Raw genomic sequence first — 19644 nt, forward strand, 5'->3', positions numbered from 1 at the left:
TGTGCCTAAGTTCACAGTCCAATCTCTTCTTAAATTCAGACAGGCTCGGTGCAGTGACCACTTCCCTGGGGAGCCTGTTCCAGTGTGCAACCACCCTCTCTGTGAAGAACCCCCTCCTGACGTCCAGCCTAAATTTCCCCTGCCTCAGCTTAACCCCGTTCCCGCGGGTCCTGTCACTAGTGTTAATGGAGAAAAGGTCTCCTGCCTCTTGACAACCCCTTACGAGGAAGTTGTAGACTGCGATGAGGTCTCCCCTCAGCCTCCTCTTCTCCAGGCTGAACAGGCCCAGTGACCTCAGCCGTTCCTCGTACGTCTTCCCCTCCAGGCCTTTCACCATCTTCGTAGCCCTCCTCTGGACACTCTCCAACAGTTTCATGTCCTTTTTATACTGTGGTGCCCAGAACTGCACACAGTACTCGAGGTGAGGCCGCACCAGCGCAGAGTAGAGCGGGACAATCACCTCCCTTGACCTACTAGCGATGCCGTTCTTGATGCACCCCAGGATACGATTGGCCCTCCTGGCTGCCAGGGCACACTGCTGGCTCATATTCAACTTGCTGTCTACCACGACCCCCAGATCCCTCTCTTCTAGGCTGCTCTCCAGCGTCTCATCGCCCAGTCTGTACATGCAGCCAGGGTTTCCCCGTCCCAGGTGCAGGACCCGGCACTTGCTCTTATTGAACTTCATGCGGTTGGTGATCGCCCAGCTCTCCAACCTATCCAGATCCCTCTGCAAGGCCTTTCCACCCTCATTCAAGTCCACAACTCCTCCAAGTTTGGTGTCATCAGCAAACTTGCTCAAAATACCCTCTATTCCTACATCCAGATCATTTATAAAAATATTGAAAAGTACCGGCCCTAAAATGGACCCTTGAGGGACCCCACTGGTGACCGCCCGCCAGCCTGACGCAGCTCCATTTACCATAACCCTTTGGGCCCTGCCCGTTAGCCAATTGCTCACCCATCGTATGATGTTTTTATTTAGCTGTATGGTGGACATTTTGTCTAGTAGGATCCTATGGGAAACCGTGTCAAAAGCCTTGCTGAAGTCCAAAAAAATCACATCAGCTGGTTTCCCTTGGTCCACCATACGGGTGATCTTATCATAAAAGGAAATCAGGTTAGTTAGGCAGGACCTACCCTTCACAAACCCATGCTGGCTGGGACCAATGACTGCTTTGTCCCCCAGGTGCGCCTCAATAAGTCCAAGAACCAACTTCTCCATGATTTTACCAGGCACTGACGTGAGACTGACAGGCCTGTAATTGCTAGGGTCTTCTTTCTGACCCTTCTTGAAAATTGGCACGACATTTGCCAGCTTCCAGTCTACTGGGACCTCTCCAAATTCCCAGGATCGTTGAAAAATAATTGATAGAGGTTCCGCGATGACATCCGCCAGCTCTTTCAGCACCCGGGGATGAATCCCATCCGGACCCATGGACTTGTAGGGATCCAGGTGGCGTAGCAAATCCCGCACACGTTCAGGGTCAGTTGGGAGTTTGTCATCCCCACCGTCCCGGTCCTCCAGCTCAGGGTTTCTGATCTGGGTTTCTGATCTGGGTTTCTTTTCAGGGTTTCTTTTTCAGGGTTTCTTTTTCAGGGTTTCGTTTTCAGGGTTTCTTTTCAGGGTTTCTTTTCAGCTCAGGGTTTCTGATCTGGGTTTCTTTTCAGAATCTTCCAGAGAAGGATATGGACATTCAATATAATCTCTATGTTGTTAATTTCCTCTTCCTATAAATTAGTCTTAGTTAATCTTCTGGAATTACTCTATAATCATAGGGAGGAATGCAATCCTCCGCAGCACAAGCTTGCTTTTAAAATAGATAAGAAAAAAGACTCTCCATTGTCTACAGATGGAGCCAGAAAAACTAGTTTAGGTTTTGCACGTAAAATTTTAGATGACACAATTTAGGTGAGATTAATCTCTTCCTCTGAGCAAGGTATTTCTTAATGACTCTTTTTATATATGAAAAATAATTTATTTCTATGCCACAGATGTTAATGGGCCAAATTACAATTATTCAAATTATTTTCATCTTATCTAGAAGATACTGTCAAAATGCAAACCTCACCTAAAATGTCACCAAGACAATATTGTAGTTTGTTAGACAAATATATATTATCAAATAAGTTACTAATACATACATAAGGTCAAAATTGTGTATTGTAAGGTTTATTCTCTTTCAAGAAATGGCTAGATACCAGGTAGTTAATAGTGAACTAGAAAGCTTAATAGCAACCTATATCTATGTCAACATTTTTATGACTGGATTTATTCCTCTTCTATTGCTTTGAATATATAATAGCCTATATTAATCAGAGCATATTTTTTTTCCATTAAAAATCCATATATGGCTGGTAGATATGATGCAGTACCTGCAGAGGACCCATGCCCTTCCAAATTGCAGCTAAAATTCACTTAGGACACTGAGTCATGAGTTGTGGTTTAACCAAGCAGGCAGATAAGCACCACATAGCCACTTGCTTACTCTGCTCAGGTAGGGTGGGAGAGAGAACCAGGAAGGTTAAAGTGCAAGAAATCATGGTTTGAGATAAAGATATTTTACTAAGTAAAGCAAAAGTAAGGGTGACAGAGCATTGGAACAGGTTGCCGAGAGAGGCTGTGGAGTTTCCTTCTCTGGAGATATTCAAAACCCTCCTGGATGTGATCCTCTGTAACATACTCTAGGTATAGCAGGGGAGTTGGACTAGATGATCTCCAGGGTTCCTTCCAACTTCTACCATTCTGTGAAAAGCCAGGAGTGCAAGCAAACCAAAACAGGGAACTAACTCACTATTTCCCATTGCAGTCAACTGTTATGCTATTTCCAGAAGAGCAAAGCACATCACAGTTTCTTGGAAACTGTTTCTTGGGAAGACAAATGACATCATACTGAACATTCACATTTCCTCCTTCTTTACCCCAGCTTCTATTGATGAACATGATGTCATATAGTATGGAATATCCCTTTGGCCAGTCCAGGTCAGCTGTCCTGGTTGTGTCTCCTCCCAGCTTCTTGTGTACCCCCAGCTTCCTTGTTGGCATGGCAGCAAGAGAAGTAGAAAAGTCTGTGGCTCTGTGTAGGCAACTGCTCTGCAACAATTAAAAATATTGATGTGCTATCCCCACTGTTCTCATCAAAAGTCCAAAACACAGCATCATAAAAACCTCTACAAAGAAAATTAACTCTGTCTCAGCCAAAACCATAACATCATGCTATTATAAACAGCCACATGACTAATTTTTTGGAGGTCATAGATTCTTTTTTTTTTTTTTTTTTTTTAAGATAAATTTGTTGGTCTATGCAATACTGAGATATTTATCACCATGGACACATTCAGACTCAGAGCACTCAGACTCAACAAGGAAAACAAACAAGAGAATCCTATATGTCACTGCAAAGAAAACAATGAAATGTATCAATAGTTGCTCCTTTGTCTTCATTCTTCAGTGGAGGTAGAGTGAGTGTGAGTGAGAGTGAGAATGAGAGTGAGAGTGAGAGTGAGAGTGAGAGATACACAGAGCTGCCAGTGTTGAAAAACATAAAGCGACTTCCTGCAAAATGGTATGGGAGAGAATGAGGGTTACCTGAAGAGACACACAAATGGTGCTGCTGGTTCCAGTCCTGATTGCTTAATGAACTGTTTTTCATTGCCAAATATAGAATAGAATATTTACAGTACGTTCTCCTAGGTTTTGTCAAGTCACATTCTACCTTATTTACAATATTGTCCTGAGAAAATGATTTTATATACTGGCATCTACAATGAAATATGTAGCAACATGATCTAACCATTAGACAGGAGCTACACTCAATCTTCTTATAAACTCTTATATGTTGAAACACTAGCACAGTTGACATGTTGCTTAATTGCTGTCTAAGTCCTAATAACCTCAAAGAGAATAAGAGCAGCTACTGGCAATTTAACAGCAGTAACATCACAAGATGAATCTAGGTAATGGATATAACATGCAAGAGACCAGTGGGCTAATTTACTTAAAACAAAATGTGATTAAATGATCTGAATACAAAATACCTTCTGCAGGTCAGATACATCCACACTATGTGATGAGCTGCTGGATAGATGCCCAAACCAGCTCTTGAAAGCTAGTATTTCTATACTGTCAGTTCAGAAACCAAATGTATTATAGCCTGTAGCAAACTCTGTATGTTCTGAGGCAAAGGTGAGTTGGGAGTACTGCATTAAAAATGGTGCTATAAAACACTGAGGAATGTGACAAAAATGAGTTTTGAATGGAAAAAAAATAGGAAATACTGAACTACAGTTTGTTTGATATATTTAGATGTCTAAATGTACCCTTGAGCGCCTATTTATGTCCTTGGAGCATAGGTGAATTAATAAAAAGATTTATCTGGCTTGATTCATTTGCACACAGAAAAATATCTTATGCTTTTTGAGATTCTCTAGAGTATGTGAGACAATAGCATGAAGTCAACAGATGTGACACACAACCAGGAAGACGCATTTGCCTTCTGCCAGGCTAGACAGAAGATCTAGAAGAGCTCAGCTACTATTATTAGCCTCTGTTGTAAAAGAGAATAGAGTCCCACAGTGTAATTGGGAAAAAAAATGAAACCTCAGGATTGGAGACACCCAGTGTAGACACCTCTGAGTATGAATGCCCAACTGAGAACTGTTTTTCTGAGCTCTCATTATATTCTACTACCCTGTAAAGATGCAATTTTATTGTCTAAGCATAGGCAGTTAGTGCCGTTTTTATCCTGGGTGTTTCAGTTTATCCTCAATTGTACTCATCCTCATTTGATAGAATCAGGAGAAATACTTAACTAGTATTGTTCTTTCCTCCAGGATGAACTCTGCAAACTGCATTGATTGCACTGACTGTATTTCCTTTGACTAGATCTCCATTGACTATACTGAGACTGTAGTCCACAAATCGTCACTACCACTCAGATAGTTACACATTACAGTTTGCAGTTTGGAAAGAAGTCCTACTCCACAATCTAGAGTTAAATCATGTAAATGAAGTACCTTTTGTTAAGTTCCTGTTGACTCCTACATCCTGCAGACATGTAGTGCCTGGAAATTAACTTCAGCACAGTTTGAGTTTAACACAGAGAGATAGTTCAGGCTTGGAACTATGTGAAAAATAGTATACTTGTGGTACCTAAAGGCCAAGGAAGAGAAAACTATCCTCTAACTAGCCTTATTACATACAATTTAGGATTGATTTGATCAGTTTTGTGCTAGATTTCATCTGGCATGTTGAATGTCTCTAAACTGTATTTTTGAATACTTTGATGGGATTATATGTTAGATTGGCACAATGTTAGCATTGAGTTGGAAGCCTTCTCAACTAAATAAAATGCTTAGAATTTACATGTATGGGAACAGGTGTGTAAACAATAGCTCAGATCAGGTCTGGCGTATGCAGAACTAATAAAACATATTAAGTAGGTGTAGAAATATGTATTACCTTTTAATTGAGTTCTTATTTCTAGAAACATGGAACAGATGTTGGAAAGCAGCACAAGGAGATAAGCTGCAAAACACAACTGTATATTTTATCAGTCCCACAATATTGAAAAACTTTCTCCTTACTAAGATTGTAAATGATTTTCCAAATCATAGACAATCACCAGTGGAGCTAGAACATTTTTATTTCTAAACTCTGATTTAATTCCATATGAAAACAGCTATATGCATATGTAGTGACAATGAGATGGTCAGGTGTCCTGACCCTATGCTAGCAAGTTTGTACTTTGTGAGTTGATTTCATTTCTGTTCTCTGTACAATTTGAACAATAGTCAATTCTCTTCTAAAGGAAAAGAAATTGGAGATGAATATTAAATGTTATTTTTGTGTGTTTGTTTGTGTTTGTTTTTGTTTTTTATTCAGCTAAAACAAAACAGAAAATCTTTCTATGTTTAAAGGACTTTCAACTGAATAAAAATGCATGTGCTTTTCCAAATATTAGCAAATGAGGAAAATAAAATAATATAATAAAAAATAATAATAATAAAGCATGCTAATGTTCTTTGAGTCATAGAATCTTAGAATCATTTAGGTTGGAAAAGACCCGTAAGGTAGAGTCCAGCCTAGCACTGTCAGGACTGCCAATATACAGTGTCCCTACACACCACATCACATCTTTTGAACACCTAACGGGATGGTGACTCAACCACCTCCCTTGGCAACCTGTTCCAATGATTCACAACACTTTCAGTGAATAAATTTTTACTAATATCCAGCCTAAATCTCCTCTGGCGCAACTTGAAGTCATTTCCTCTTGTCCTATTGTTTACAGCTTAGAATCATAAATTCATGGAATAGACACACAAGGATCATGAATTCCAACTCCTGGTTCCATATAAGACCACCCAAAAATCAGTCCATATTTCTGAGAGTGTTGTGCAAATGCGTCTTGAACTTCAGCAGTCTTGGTATCACGGCCTGTTCCCTCGGGAGCCTGTTCCAGTGCCTGACCACCTGCTTGGTGAAGACCATTTCCTAATATTTAATTTGAACCTCCCTGTTTGCAGCTTCATGCTGTCTCCTTGGGTCTTATCGCTAGTCACCAGAGAGATTAGCACCTGCCCCTCTGCTCCCTCTTGTGAGGAAGCTGTAGGCCACCGTGAGGCCTCCCCTCAGTCTACTTTTCTCCTGACCAAACCAAGTGACTTCAGACACTCTTCATACATCTTGCCTTCTAGAGCCTCCATCACATTTGTAGCCCTCCATTGGATGGTCTTTAAGAGTTTTATGTCCTTTTAATAACGTGTGCTCTAAACTGCACAGGGTATTCAAGGTGAGTCTGCTCTAGCACACAGTAGAGCCAGACAAACCCTTGACTGGCTTGCAATGCTGTGCTTGATGCACCGCAGGATATGGTTGGCCCTTTTGTCTGCCAGGGCATTCTGTTGACACATAATCAACTTGCCACTGACCAGACCTCCAGATGCCTTTGTGGGGGGTTTCTCTCCAGTCTCTCATCCCCCAGTCTGTACATACAGCCAGGGTTGCTCCATCCCAGGTGCAGAATCTGGCACTTGCTCTTGTTGAACTTCATGAATTTGATGATCGCCCAGTCCTTCTTTGGACACACTCCATCATATCAATTACTTTCTTGTAGTGAGGGGCCCAAATCTGAACACAGTATTTGAGGTGTGGCCTCACCAGAGCCGAGTACAGACAGACAATCACTTCCTTAGTCCTGCTGGCCACAGCATTTCTGACACAAACCAGGATGCTGTTGGACTTCTTGGCCACCTGAACACACTGCTGTCTCGTATTCATCCAGCTATCAACCAGTACCTCCAGGTCCCTTTCCACCAGGCAACTTTCCAGCAGCTTTTCCCCCAGACTAGCATTGCATGGGGTTTTTGTGACTCAAGCACAGGACCTGGTAGGTTTTGTTGAACCCCATCTACTCAACCTATCTAGAGCCTTTTGTAGAGTCTTCTTACCTTCAAGTAGATCAACACTCACCTAACTTGGTGTCATAGGCAAACTTACTGAGCGTGTACTTGATCCCCTCATGTAGATCACTGATAAAGATATTAAAGTGTACTGGCCTGTACTGAACCCTGGGTGACACCACTTTTGATGGGCTGCCAACTGGATTTAATTCCATTCACCACAACTCTTTGGACTTGGCCACCCAGCCAGTTTTTTACCCAATTAAGCATATACACATCCAAGCCATGATCAGACAGTTTCTCAAAGAGAATCTTGTGGCAAACAGTGTCAAAAACTTCACTAAAGTCTAGGAAGATGACATCCACAGCCTTTCCCTCATTCACTAATTGGGTCACCTTGTCACGGAAGGAGGTCTGGTTAGTCAAGCAGGACCTGTTTTCATAAATGCATGCTGATCACCTGGTTGTCTTGTATGTACCAGATGATGGCACTCAAGATTATCTTCTCCATAACTGTCCCTGGCACTAAAGTCAGACTAATAGGCCTGTAGTTCCTCCTTTCTGCCCTTCTTGTACATGGGCATCACATTTGCTAACCTCCAGTCAACTGGAACCTCCCCAAATAGCCAGAACCTCTGATAAATAATGGAAAGTGGGTTGGTGAGCCCTTCCAACAGCTCCCTCACTATCCTTGGGTGGATCTCGCCTGGCCTCATAGACTTGTGTGGATCTAAGCTGTGTAGCAGGTTGCTAAACATTTCCTCGTGGATTATGGGGGCTTTATGCGGTTCCCCATCCCTATCTTCCAGCTCAGGGGGCTGGGTACCCAATTCATCTTACTACTAAAGACTGAGGCAAAGAAGGCATTAAGTACCTCAGCCTTTTCCTCATCCTTCATCACTGTTTCCCCCACATCCAATAAAAGATGGAGATTCTCCTTAGTCCTCCCTTTGCTGCTAATGTATTTATAAGAACATTTTTTTATTGTCTTTAATGGCAGTACCTAGAATAAGTTCCAGTCGGGCTTAGGCACTTCTATTTTTTCCCTTTCATAGACTCATGACATCTTTGTAGTCCTCCTGCCCCTTCTTCCAAAGGTCCTATAAGCACGCTTTTTCTTCCTGAGTTCTAGACAAAGCTCTCTGTTCCTGAGATAAAGATTCCATCAGCAGTCCTTCCACGTAGGAGTGAAGTGCAATCATAATTTATGTCAGTCAATGGTGATTGTGTGTTCACAGTGGAACATTTCAACTTCCTTGCATTTTAATTGTCATGTGAGAACACTGTTCAGGATCTTATTAGATGTCTTATGCTGCTTGAGGTCTACTGTGTGTTGCCAACATTTTCTTAATTTATAAGTCGTATAAAAGTAAGATATTGTTATGTTGGCGTGATTTCTCTACAACCTCTATATGGTGCCTAGTTTTTATCACCTTGCTTTCCTCAAGGTGCTTACATACTGACTGCTTTAATAAATGTTCTAGCAATTTACTAGGTATTGAATTTAAACTTGCTGTTCTGTAATTTCCTAGATTGACTCCTCTGCTATTTTAGTGGAAGTTATCCAATATTTTAGAAAACCCGTTCTTCCCAAAAAGAAAAGCATAATACTCTTTGAATGCTTTTCCACAACATCTTTTCTATCTTTCATGATCCTCTAGTGTCAATTTTACAATAGGATAAATGCCTGTGCCTGGTGTAAACCTTTTCTTTAGCTCTTAGTCCTTAGTCCAGTTAGAGTTAGATTTTAACCCAGTCAAATTTCAGCAAAATTTGTTTAGTCAGCCTGAATTGCCTAAATGCCTTAGAAGAAAATAAAGACTCAGAAACTCTGGATGTTGAATTCTCAGTTTAGCTAAATGAGTGTAATCATGAAACTTTGTCATCTCATGGTACTTATTATTTATTAATTAATTAATTTGTTTGTTTGTTTTGAACTACTTGCTTCATTTGCTTCCACACAGCATAGAATAGTGATTTTTCTTTTATCATTTTGCACAAAAGATTAATTTTATTCATGGATGCAGTATTTCTTTAAAATTAATATTGGAGATAAAAAGTTGTGGTTCAGGGAAATGTATTCCAGGTGACCTCCTGTTCTGCATCTCCACTCCAAGGAATAGAGGGTTATACCAGCTGCTGAGTAAGAGAAGGTGAGAGAGGGTGACCAATAAAACATTTGTGTAACGACATAGCCTTAAAAAAGAAAGAAACAAGAAAATCTAAACCTTTTACGTACCTAATTATTTCTATACTCCATAAGAGGTGTCAGCTACAGTTTAATACTTTTTAATAAGCCTGCTAAGCTTTCTAATATTTTCACACAAAGTAAATACCTACTGGTTCTATGGGTTAACCACAGTAGGCAGCTCAGCACCACACAGCTATTTGCTCACTGCCCCCACAGTGGAATATGGGAGAGAGCTGCAAGGGTAAAAGTGAAAAAAAAAAAAAAAAAAAAAAAAAACAAAAAAAACCTCATAGGTTGAATAAAATCAGTTTAATAAATATGTAATGCAAAGCTACACATGCCAGCAAAGCAAAACAAGGAATTTATTTGCTATTTCCCCTCAGCAGGCAGATGTTCAGCCATTTCCAGAAAAGCTAGGCTTATCACACATAACAATTACTTGGGAAGAAAAATGTTATCACTAGGCAGTGTGAGATGCAGAAAAAAGCCTTGACATTGTGCAAACTTAGTACCACCTAAAACAATGGCATATTACCGACATTATTTTGAAGATAAATCTGAAATATTGCACCATACCAGCTACTATGATGAACATATCCCAGCCAAAACCAGCAGAGCTATGAACTTCCCTGAAATGTTTCATTAGAAGCAACTAGTTCTTTGTACTTTAGTCTGGTTACAGGACTAACATTCACAGAATCACAGAATTGTAGGGGTTGGAAGAGACCTCAAGAGATCATTGGGTTCAACCCCCCTGCCAAAGCAGGTTCCCTAGAGCAGGCTGTACAGGTAGATGTCCAGAGAGGTCTTGAATATCTCCAGGGAAAGAGACTCCACAACCTCCCTGGGCAGCCTGTTCCAGTGCTCCATCACCCTTACCGTGAAGAAGTTCTTTCGCATGTTGGTGCAGAACATCCTGTGCTCCATTTTGCGGTCATTGCCCCTTTTCCTGTCCCCACAAACCACTGGAAAGAGGTTGGCCAAAAACTGAAAAGAGGTTGGCCATTTGTCTGTGCTTGGAGGGTGCTTCAAATTTCCAACAGACAACAGTAACCAAAACCACTCAGTGTAAGAAGAGCTTCTTTCAGATAATAATAATGATAATTGTTTGCATAAAATCCTTCTTCAAATTGTCTACAAAATTCAAAAAGTTCAATAAGGAACATGAAAGAACCTGCAAAAAGTAACAAAGAATTTTGATTTTGTGATATTATTCCTTATGCTGTATGTATTTTTCCAACTTTGTTCACTAATATATTGAAACGTGCATGTGAATACAACAGAAAATCTTATAAAAATGTATTGTTTCTAGGACACATACCATTAGCCTGATCTGTCTTACATGATTATTGTATTTTAGGGGTATTTTTACTGCTGTAAAAATGCACAAAGCTAAAGATACATGTGAAGTATTTAGGGACTGAAATCTGTGCAAGTTCATTTATTACATGTTCGTTCTATTACAATTAGCTTTTCAGAATATGCTTTTGGACTGCTTACATCTTCAGTGCTTTGATGCATGCTTGTAATGCTTATATTTGTTATGCAAGAAATTGGAGGAGGGAAGGAAAATAAGATTACATTTAGAACTGTCTCATAAATCACTGAAAAGCTTCCTTAAGAGAAACAGATAAAATATTTTTTTTTCTCTGGATAGCCTCTGCATGGCAAATTTTTGCAGGTGCTCAGACTGGAAACATATGTGAGGTCTGAATAATGATGATACTTAATGATGTCTAATTTGAAAATAAGAAAATCCCAAAGCTGATAGTATTAACTTGCTAAGAAATATACACATGGAGGCTTTGTTTTCCCGAGTTATATAGATACACAATTTGCATTCAGAAAAGTTATAATTACAAGAGAAAAATAAGGATGTAGATTCTCTACTTTTTTTTTGTTTGTTTGTTTGTTTGTTTTTAATCACATTTATTTCTGCTTGGTTTTAATGAACAGTGGTGTTTGTGGTAAGTGAAAAAGGGAGAGATGGAAGTAACAAATTGTTTTGTCAATGGAATTTGGAAGTACATATTTTATTATAGTTAAAAACAAGTGAAAGAGGAAATTACCTGGCTAAAACAAGATCAGAAGAGTGATTAAAAATGTAAAATTCTCTAGTATATTCTTTGTTTTATTTAAAGACATGACATGGATGGACTGGTTCTGGGGCAGATGCGTTCTGCAGCGGAGTGGGGGAGCGAGGTGGGCAAGGCTTTTTTGCAGCATTGAGGTCACTCGAAGTAGCTAAGGGAGCCACCAGGATCTGGCAGTCCTCGCCAGGGAGGCTGTGATAAGGCATAGGCGGAGCAAACAGTGCCCCCTCCTCTGATGCTCAAAAGCATCCCCTGGGGAGCACAAGCGACCAGGACAGGCAAACAAGGTGTGGCACGGTAGTAGGGTGAGGCGCGGCAGTTTGAGCAGCAGTGTGCACAGGCAGGGCAGGGAGTTCCGCCCCACTCACAAGAACAAATAATCTACTGGCTTCCTACCTGTAGGTAAACCGCCATGGTCAACATCAGGTGGAAAGCTCTTTCTAGAAAGTCTTTGGCCACCCAGACTGAGCACCCGTTCAAAAATGAGGCAGTTCAGGTCTCTGGATGCACGGAGTGCCTGAGCCTGTTGCTGCCCTCTGAGGGTGACAGAGACACCGTATGTGTGAGGTGTGAGCAGGTGGATGACCTGCTCAGCCTGGTGGCAGAGCTCAAGGAGGAAGTGGAGAGGTTGAGAGCCATCAGGGAGTGTGAGTGGGAGATAGACTGGTAGAGCAACTCCCTGCAAGGCCTGAAGGAAAGACACCGCAATGAGACACCCCAAACAGTGGTGGACCCCCTGCCCTGTCGAGCAGAGGGAGGGGACCTTGGAGATGAGGAAGAATGGAAGCAGGTCCTCGGCATTGCAGGTAACCCCCCTCCCTACTTCTCTGCCTTCCCAGGTGCTGTTACACAACAGGTTTGAGGCCCTGGAGCTTCAGAGACTGGTGGGTGAGGTTGAATCATAGAATCATAGAATATTCCAAGTTGGAAGGGACCCATAAGGATCATCAAGTCCAACTCCTTGCAGTGCGCAGGTCTACATTGCTGAGGTGAAAAGACTACCCAGGAGGATGCCTAGGGTGAGGAAGTCAACTCCACACCTCAGGACTGCCTCCACTAAGAAAAAAGGGTGATCGTTGTAGGCAATTCCCTTCTCAGGGGAACAGAGGGCCTTATTTGTCGGGCTGACCCTACCCATAGAGAAGTCTGCTGCCTCCCTGGGGCCCGGGTCAGGGACATTGCCAGAAAGCTTCCTAACCCGGTTCACCCCTCTGACTATTATCCTCTTTTGATAGTCCAGGCTCCAGGCTGGCAGAGATAATATTGAAGAGAGAAGCCTGAAGGCTATCAACCCCCCCTGGCCCCCCCCCCCCCCCCCCCACCTTTAGGGGACTGGGATGATTACTAGATGGAGTGGAAGTACAGGTTGTGGTCTCCTCCATCCCTACAGTGGCAGGGAGGGCTATAGAGGGGACCGTAAAGCCCACCTGATAAACACGTGGCTCAGAGACTGGTGCCAACACAGACATTTCGTTTTTTTTTGACCACAGGGCACTTTAATTGGCACCCGGCCTGATAACTGCAGATGGGTCCCACTTGTCTCTAAGGGGAAAACTGATACTAGCCCAGGAGCTGGTGAGGCTCATTGAGAGGGCTTTAAACAAGGTAGGAAGGGGGATGAGGATGGACTAAGGCTCATTAGAGGTTGCCAGGGGGAACAATGTCAGGGCTGAGGGTGAAGGCAATGGCCCAGCTGAAGTGCATCTACACTAATGCATGCAGCATGGGCAACAAGCAGGAGGAGCTGGAAGCCATCATGCAGCAGGCTAGCTATGACTTGGTTGCTATCATTGAAACATGGTGGGACCACTCCCATGACTGGAGTGCTGCAATGACTGGTTATAGGCTCTTCAGAAGGGACAGGCAGCGCAGAAGGGGTGATGATGTGGCTCTCTATATTAGAGAGTGTTTTGAAGCTGTGGAACTCGAGGCTGAGACTGGGAATGATAAGGCTGAGTACCTATGGGTTAGGACTGGCGGGAAGGCCAACAAGGCAAACATCCTGGTAGGGGTCTGTTACAGACCGCCAAACCAGGATGAGAGACGGATGAGGAATTCTACAGGCAAATGGCAAAAGTTGCAAAATCGTCAGCTGTTGTCCTCCTGGGGGACTTCATCGTCCCAGACACATCCTGGAAATATGGTACAGCTCAGAGGAAGCAGTCTAGGAGGTTTCTTGAGAGCGTGGAAGATAGCTTCCTGACACAGCTGGTTAGTGAGCCTATTAGGGGAGGTGCCCTGCTTGACCTTCTGCTCACAAACAGAGAAGGACTGGTGGGAGATGTGGCAGTCAGGAGCTGTCTCGGGCAGAGTAACCATGAAAAGGTAGAGTTCTCTCCTCTTGGTGAAATCAGGAAGGCTATCAGTAAAATTGCTATCTTGGACTTACGGAAGGCAGACTTTGTGCTGTTCAGGACATTGGTTGGCAGAGTCCCTTGGGAGGCAGTTCTGAAGGGCAGAAGAGTCCAGGGAGGGTGGACTTCAAGAAGGATTTCCTTCCTGAAGGCTTCAAGAAGGAAATCTTAAAGACTCAGGAGTGGTCTGTCCTCACATGCCGAAAGACAAGCAGGCGCGGAAGAAGACCGGCCTGGCTGAACAGAGAGCTGTGGTTAGAGCTTAGGAAAAAAAAAAAAAAATGGTTTATGATCTTTGGAAAAGAGGGCGGACCACTCAAAAGGTTTATAAGGATGTTGTAAGGCTATGTAGGGACAAAATTAGAAAGGCCAAAGCTCATCTGGAGCTCAATTTGGCTACTGCTGTTAAAGATAACAGAAAATGTTTTTATAAATACATTAACACAAAAAGAACTAAGGAGAATCTCCATCCTTTACTGGATGCAGGGGGGAAAACTAGTGACAAGAGATGAGGAAAAGGCTGAGGTGCTTAATGACTTCTTTGCCTCAGTCTTTAGAAGAAAGACCAGTTGTTCTCTGAATACCCAGTACCCTGAGTTGGTGGGAGGGGATGGGGAGGAGGATGTGGCCCTCATAATCCACGAGGAAATGGTTGGTGACATGCTACAGCACATGGATGTACGCAAGTCGATGGGGCCGGATGGGATCTACCCAAGGGTACTGCGAGAACTGGCAGAAGAGCTGCCCAAGCCACTTTCCATCATTTTTCAGCAGTCCTGGCTATCAGGGGAGGTCGCAGTTGACTGGCGGCTAGCAAATGGGATGCCCATCTACAAGAAGGGCCACAAGGGTAGACCCGGGAAACTATAGGCCTGTGAGTTTGACTTCAGTGCCAGGGAAGCTCATGGAGCAGATTATCTTGAGTGTCACCACGCAGCACTTGAAGTGCAACCAGGCAATCAGGCCCAGTCAGCACAGGTTTATGAAGGGCAGGTCCTGCTTGACTAACCTGATGTGTGGTTAGAAAGCTGCCTGGCAGAGAAGGACCTGGCAGTATTGGTTGACAGTCGGCTGAATATGAGCCAGCAGTGTGCTCAGGTGGCCAAGAAGGCCAGCAGCATCCTGGCCTGTATAAGAAACAGTGTGGCCAGCAGGGCTAGGGAGGTGATCGTCCCCCTGTACTCGGCTCTGGTGAGGCCGCACCTCGAGTACTGTGTTCAGTTTTGGGCCCCTCGCTACAAGAAGGACATGGAGGTGCTTGAGCGAGTCCAAAGAAGGGCTATGAAGCTGGTGAGGGGCCTGGAGAACAAGTCTTACGAGGAGTGGCTGAGGGAGCTGGGACTGTTTAGCCTGGAGAAGAGGAGGCTCAGGGGTGACCTTATTGCACTCTACAGGTACTTGAAAGGAGGCTGTAGCGAGGTGGGGGTTGGTCTGTTCTCCCACGTGCCTGGTGACAGGACGAGGGGGAATGGGCTTAAGTTGCACCAGGGTAGGTTTAGGTTGGATATTAGGAAGAACTGCTTTACTGAACGGGTTGTTTGTCACTGGAATAGGCTGCCCAGGGAAGTGGTGGAGTCACCATCCCTGGAGGTCTTTAAAAGACGTTTAGAAGTAGAGCTTAGGGATATGGTTTAGTGGAAGATTTGTTAGCGTTAGGTCAGAGGTTGGACTCGGTGATCTTGGAGGTCTCTTCCAACCTAGAAATTGTGTGATTCTGTGATTCTGTGATCTCCTTCTGTGACGAAGTGACGCACTTAGTGGATGAGAGGAAGGCTATGGATGCGTCTACCTTGACTTCAGTAACACTTTTGATACCGTTTTCCACAGCATTCTCCAGAAGAAAATGGCTGCTCTTGGCTTGGACTGGCGTACGCTTTGTTGAGTTAGAAACTGGCTAGGTATCCGAGCCCAAAGACTCATGGTGAATGGAGTTAAATCCAGTTGGAGGCTGGTCACTAGTGACCAAAAAATTTAAAAAGGGAAAAAAAAAAAAAAAAAAAAAAAAAAGTCAGCATTTTATCATACTTCTAGTGGAATTTAATACAATGTAAACAAAGTAAGTGCAAGCAAAGCAAGTAAAAACCTACTGGTGTTTTTTAAAAGAATTTGTTAAACAGCTGAGCTATAGTTAATGCAATTATATTTCAATGTTCTTCATTAGTAAGTCCTACCATACTGGATGTTAGAAGAGTCAAATGATAGCAGATAATGCTCTGTTCACAGCTCCAAATGTCTTTAAATCATCTTTTTACCAAAACCTTCGTGATACTCATTTTTGTAGGGTCATACTCTCTATTCTGCCATGTTGATCATTTTATCCTATATTTTTGTCAGACTCCTGGAGACTTTCCATGGTTTCATAGTCTGAGAATAAGATGAAGAATCAGTCACTCACTAATTTGTAAGGAGGCATACTTTCATCATCATTTTTTTCCCCTTTTTTCCCCTCCCCCCCCTCATGATGCATTTATGCATTTTGCATTAAATGGTAATTCAATAAAAACTACAACTAGTTTGTTCTGGATCTCAGATCAGTTATCTTCAGGCTGAATCCAGGACTGACACTCTTGAGTTCACAGAGATGCAGTGTTGGATAAAGCATTTAATTTTGGGGGTACTAAGTCATAGATGGTTACGTAGGGATAAGTCTCATAATGACTTAGAGCCTGGGAAATGTTTTAGATTTCAGTCTTCGCTGTCTAAGCTCTCAGAATACTGCATTTTATTAGATCTACTGTAGGTTTCATTTTTAAATTCTATTTGTCAAATTGTGCTTAGAATTTTGTTAGGAAATCTTGGATCTTTGATATGCAACCAAATAATTTTTTGCCGAGGCGATCGGCTCCGGGGCAGACGCATTCTGCAGCGGAGCGGGGGGTTGGGCCAGGCAGGGCTAATTTTTCCGGCATCGAGCCTACTCGAGGGAGCCGCCAGGACCCGACAGCCCTCGTGAGGGAGGCTGACGAGGAGTAGGCGGAGCCAGCAGCGTCCCCTCCCCCAGCCGCTCAAAAGCTGCCCCTAGGGAGCGCGGCGACCAGGACAGGCAAACAGGGAGTGGCGTGTCAGAAGGGCGTGGAGAGGCAGTTCGCGCGGCAGTTCGCGCAGGCAGGGCAAGCAGGAAGCGTGGAGCGCTCTCCCCCGCCCATACGTAACACCTCCTCAAGGACAGCCGTTAGCGAGGCGATAATGGTCTCCACCAGGCACAGTGCGCTCTCCAGGAAGTCGGTATGCACCCAGACCGACTACCTGTTAAAATGTGCAGCGGTTCAGGTCACCGTATGCAGGGAGTGGCTGAGCCTGTTGCTGCCATCGGCGGGAGACAGAGAAACTGTGTGTGAGGTGTGAGCAGGTGGATGACCTGGTTCGCATGGTGGCGGAGCTCAAGGAGGAGGTGGAGAGGTTGAGGGATATCAGGGAGTGTGAGTGGGAGATAGACTGGTAGAGCGACTCCGTGCAGGGCCTCAAGGAGAGGTACGGGGGTGAGACACCCCAAATGGGGGTGGACCCCCTGCCCTGTCGCCGTCAGGCAGAGGGAGGGGATCTGGGAGTTGAGGACGAATGGAAAAAGGTCCCTGCTTGACATCGCAGGCGATGCCCTCCCCTTCCGGCCCCACCTTCCCAGGTGCCCTTACGCAACAGGTTTGAGGCCCTGGAGATTGAGAGACCGGTGGGTGAGGAAGAGGTAGCAGGTGTACCCAGGAGGATGACTAGGGCGAAGAGGTTGACTCCACGCCTCAGGACTGCCTCCACCAAGAAAGACAGAAGGGTGATTGTTGTGGGAGACTCTCTCCTCAGGGGAACAGAGGGCCATATTTGTCGGCCTGACCCCACCCATAGGGAAGTCTGCTGCCTCCCTGGGGCCAGGGTCAGGGACCTTGCCAGGGTCAGGGACCTGGTTCGCCCCTCTGACTATTATCCTCTTTTGATAGTCCAGGCAGGTAGTGACATTGAAGAGAGAAGCCTGAGGGCTATTAAACGAGACTTTAGGGGGCTGGGACGGTTAGTGGATGGAGCGGGAGTGCAGGTGGTGTTTACGTCCATCCCTACAGTGGCAGGGAGGGGTACAGAGAGGACACAAAAAGCCGACCTGTTAAACACGTGGCTCAGGGGCTGGTGCCAACACAGAAATCTTGGGTTTTTCGACCATGGGGCACTTTACTCGACACCCGGCCTGATGGCCGCAGACGGGTCCCTATCTTTTAGGGGAAAACTGGGCCAGGAGCTGGCAGGGCTCATTGAGAGGGCTTTAATCTAGGTAAGAAGGGGGCGGGGCTGAAGCAAGGATTGTTGGAGCTGTGCCAGGGGGAACAATAGCAAGGCCGGGGGATAAGGCAATGGCCCAGCTGAAGTGCATCTACACCGATGCACGCAGCATGGGTAACAAACAGGAGGAGCTGGAAGCCATCGTGCAGCAGGCAAGCTACGACTTGGTTGCCATCACGGAGACGTGGTGGGACCATTCTCATGACTGGAGTGCTGCAATGACTGGCTATAAACTCTTCAGAAGGGACAGGCAGCACAGAAGGGGTGGTGGAGTGGCTCTCTATATTAGAGAGTCTTTCGATGTTGTAGAACTTGAGGCTGGGCATGACAAAGTCGAGTCCCTTTGGGTTAGGATCGGCGGAGCCAACAAGGCTAGCATCCTGGTCGGGGTCTGCTATAGACCGCCGAACCAGGACGAGGAGACGGATGAGGAGTTCTACAGGCAGCTGACAGAAGTTGCGAAATCGTCAGTGCTGGTTCTCGTGGGGGACTTCAACTTCCCTGACATATCCTGGAAGCACAACACAGCCCAGAGAAAGCAGTCTAGGAGGTTTCTGGAGAAAGTGGAAGATAGCTTCCTGACACAGCTGGTTAGTGAGCCTACCGGGGTGGCGCCCCGCTAGACCTTCTCTTCACAAACAGAGAAGGACTGGTGGAGGATGTGATTGTCAGGAGCTGTCTTGGGCAGAGTGACCATGAAATGGTGGAGTTCTCTATTCTTGGCAAGGCCAGGAAGGGGACCAGTAAAACCACTGTATTGGACTTTCGGAGGGCTGACTTTGTGCTGCTGAGGACACTGGTTGGTAGAGTCCCTTGGGAGGCGGTTCTGAAGGGCAGAGGAGTCCAGGAAGGCTGGGCGCTCTTCAAGAGGGAAATCTTCATGGCGCAGGAACGGTCTGTCCCCACGTGCCCAAAGACGAGCTGGCGCGGAGGAAGACCAGCCTGGCTGAACAGAGAATTGTGGCTTGATCGTAGAAGAAAAAAGAGGGTTTATAATCTTTGGAAAAGTGGGCAGGCCACTAGGGAGGACTATAAGGATATCGCGAGGCTGTGCAGGGACAAAATTAGAAAAGCCAAAGCTCATCTGGAGCTCAATCTGGCTACTGCCGTTAAAGATAACAAAAAATGCTTTTATAAATACATCAACACAAAAAGGAGGACTAAGGAGAATCTCCATCCTGTACTGGATGCGGGGGGAAACTTAGTTACAAGAGATGAGGAAAAGGTGGAGGTGCTTAATGCCTTCTTCGCCTCAGTCTTTAGCGGCAATACTGGTTGTTCTCTGGATACCTAGTACCCTGAACTGGTGGAAGGGGATGGGGAGAGAGATGTGGCCCTC

The sequence above is a fragment of the Oxyura jamaicensis genome, chromosome 1, assembly GCF_011077185.1.
Source record: "Oxyura jamaicensis isolate SHBP4307 breed ruddy duck chromosome 1, BPBGC_Ojam_1.0, whole genome shotgun sequence".
In the NCBI taxonomy this organism is placed as follows: Eukaryota; Metazoa; Chordata; class Aves; order Anseriformes; family Anatidae; genus Oxyura; species Oxyura jamaicensis.